Consider the following 3601-nt stretch of genomic DNA (forward strand, 5'->3'; position numbering starts at 1 on the left):
TTCTTCCATAAACTTCAAACAACTCATCTCACCTCAGACCCTTGACACTCACTAGCTGTGTGACCTTGGACAAGTCACTTCACCCCAATTGCCTCATCCTGGGTCATCTCCAGTCATCCTGATGAATATCTGGTCACTGGATTCAGATGGCTCTGGAGGATAAGTGAGGCTGGTGACCTGAACAGCCCTCCCTCACTCAAAACAAAGTCAAGTGCAAGTCATGTCATCATTTCCCTGATGGCATGATCTTCTTCGACAACAAAGGACGAACACACACACACACACACACACACACACACACAAATACACACTGGAAACAAAAGCAGTGATTCCTCTTTTCCTCCGCTCAGCTCATTTTCAATAGCTGTATTGAGACACTTTTCCTGATGGTAGAATTGGGCTGCTTAGCTTCTACATCAACTTTTCCTAAGACAATCCCCTTAGCATGGAATATTCCTACAAATGGGTTGGCCTTCAGGGCTGTGCTCAAATGGGATCTTGTGCTGTTTGTCATGTCTCTTTTTGTCACTTCTGTGTTTATGGAGACTTCTAACTCTATGAAGATATCAGCACTTAACCATGTTCTGGCTTAAAGGGAAAAGCTCTTCCAACAACAATTAGAGTCTTTGTGGCCAATCCTTTTATTCCCCTAAGACTCATAAGACTCTCTTCTGTGTTTATCTCTTGGAAGTTTTTTGATCCAAGTTATTTCTTTGTTTGTGCTGTATTTTCTTGTTAACTCATGTCTTTAGTTTCAGCCTCTATTTAAGGACTTTTTAAATTCTGTCTTCAATTTTCTGGGTCTCTGTTACAGACTGCCTCCTCCCCTAATTTGTCTGTACTTAGGGTCCTAAAATCTTCCATGTCCTTGGTCAGAGCTCTGTATTCTTTTATTATCCCTGGTGGGTCCCCATTCAAGTTCTTGGGATCATCCAGCCTCCTTGGGGATGTCCACTACCAGAACAGTGTTAGGGGTTTCCGGAATTTTTTCCTGAGTCCTGGATTCCCAAGCTAGATGCCCTCTTCCAGCACCCATAGAGTTTTGCCTTCTTTTCATGCAGTCCTGGTTGGGTAAGTTACCTTATTGTTGTTTCTTTTTGGATTTCTTTCTCATTATTCAATTTGGTTCCTTTTTAAAAAATTTTCTCTGGAGTATATGTGAGAGAACTGGGCTTTTCTAGGCTTGTTTTGGTTCCATCTAACCTGGAAGTGCAATCTCAGTTTTTCTATGTAAGGGCATTGCATGTTCTTTCTTATAGTATATTAAAAAAAGTAATTCTGGGTAGTTTTATTGAATACTTTGGTGGAATGTAGTTGCCAAAATATTATCATTATTATTATTTTCATATTTCTAGAATGTCAGTAATCCTGAGATTGCTGTGTCTCAACCTGTCCTTTGGGTCTATTGATTATATGTTGCCCAATTTTCTCAATGGTTGAGTTATTTCTTGATTTTGTTTTCTACTTTGTGTATATTGCCTCCAATCTCGTTTTCTGCTCTAGTATGTTGGTTGTTTGTTGTTCCTATTGATTTTTCATTGAGATTTCTATTACACTTTCTATATGGTTTATTTTTTGTCATTATTTCCTTCTGATCTTTTTTTTTCTTTAATGTATGCACTTTTATTTGAACTGGTTTTAAGTCAGTATACAGGTAAAGCTCCTCCCCTCCCCCAAGTACTGGCACCAATCTCATAAAACTCGCAGGGAGACTGTGAAGTCTTGTCTTCATTCACATCTATGTTGGGGGCAGGGAGGGAATTTAGGGGGCCATACAATATGCCTGACAAGTTTAAAAAAAAAGGAACAAGTATTAAGGTGGAAGATACAAAAAGTTTTTTTAAAGGATTACATTAATTTACATGTAAAGCAATACTAGCACCTTCCCTCTCTCCCCCTCCCCATCTGGACTTGTTACTTAGCTCATTACAGAGCTAATTTCTCTGTAACAATGCATTGTACAATATTTGGAATGACTATTAAAAAAAAACACAACATAAATGTACAATCAAGAGTCCTGAAGACGCGCTGTAGAACTTTGGGGATGTTTGCCTCCAACAGACTTAGACTGCTCATCACCTTCACCGTTCCAGTTTTTAAATCCTGAGTCAAGCGCCAAAAAAACAAAACAAAACAAAACAAAAAACAAATAAAGCCATGCCAATCTCATCTCTTTTTTTGGGCAGTTATCATGTCTCACCCTTTAGACAAAAAAATAAAATAAAATAAAAAAACACACACAGTCCATTTAGAAGCATTTGCGGTGGACAATGGAAGGCCCAGATTCATCATACTCCTGTTTGCTGATCCACATCTGCTGGAAGGTGGAAAGAGATGCCAGGATGGAGCCTCCAATCCAGACAGAGTATTTGCGCTCAGGTGGGGCAATGATCTTGATTTTCATTGTTCTGGGAGCTAGGACTGTAATCTCCTTCTGCATCCTGTCGGCAATGCCTGGGTACATGGTGGTACCACCAGACAATACGGTATTGGCATGCAAATCCTTACGGATGTCAACATCACACTTCATGATTGAGTTGAAGGTAGTTTTGTGGATTCTGCAGGATTCCATACCTAAGAAAGATGGCTGGAAAAGAGCTTCTGGGCACCAGAACCTCTCGTTGCCAATGGTGATAACCTGACCATCAGGGAGCTCATAGCTCTTTTCCAGAGAGGAGCTAGATGCAGCAGTAGCCATCTCCTGCTCAAAGTCTAGGGCAACATAACACAGCTTCTCCTTGATGTCACTCACGATTTCCCTCTCAGCTGTGGTAGTGAAACTGTACCCTCTCTCGGTCAGGATCTTCATGAGGTAGTCCGTCAGATCACGGCCAGCCAGATCCAGACAGAGGATGGCATGGGGAAGGGCATAACCTTCATAGATGGGCACAGTGTGGGTCACACCATCACTGGAGTCCATCACAATACCAGTGGTACGACCAGAGGCATACAGGGACAGAACAGCCTGGATGGCAACGTACATGGCTGGGGTGTTGAAGGTCTCAAACATAATCTGAGTCATCTTCTCTCTGTTGGCTTTGGGGTTCAGGGGGGTTCCTGTGAGCAGCACAGGGTGCTCCTCAGGGGCCACACAGAGCTCATTGTAGAAAGTATGATGCCAGATCTTCTCCATGTCATCCCAGTTGGTGACAATACCATGTTCGATGGGGTACTTAGGGTCAGAATACCTCTCTTGCTCTGAGCCTCATCCCCCATGTAGCTGTCTTTCTGGCCCATACCCACCATCACACCCTGATGTCTGGGGCGCCTAACAATGGAAGGGAAGATGGCCCGAGGGGCATCGTCTCCGGCAAAGCCAGCTTTGCACATGCCAGAGCCATTGTCAACAGCGAGAGCAGCAATATCATCATCCATGGCGAACTTTGAAGTGGCAATTTTAAACCCTTAAGAGAGAGAGGAGGTGGTGCGGCACCTGGAGGCAGGGGAGAGCGAGTGCACGCTGGGTGGGAGAGCTCACAGCTTCTTCTGATCTTTTTTTCCCTTTTAAATCGCCTTTAAATCTTGCTTTAATGTCTCTCATTGGCACTGTAATGTCCACAAGCTCTTCCATTACTTTTTCTTGTGATTTTGTTACCCATGT

The 3601-nt window shown here is 42.8% G+C and overlaps 1 pseudogene; it reads right to left on the minus strand.

Moving 5' to 3' along the window:
• Positions 1-2243: 2243 nt before the first annotated feature.
• Positions 2244-3390, minus strand: LOC140506748 (actin, cytoplasmic 1 pseudogene; annotated as a pseudogene).
• Between the last annotated feature and the right edge of the window lie 211 nt (positions 3391-3601).

The sequence above is a fragment of the Notamacropus eugenii genome, chromosome 5, assembly GCF_028372415.1.
Source record: "Notamacropus eugenii isolate mMacEug1 chromosome 5, mMacEug1.pri_v2, whole genome shotgun sequence".
NCBI lineage: Eukaryota > Metazoa > Chordata > Mammalia > Diprotodontia > Macropodidae > Notamacropus > Notamacropus eugenii.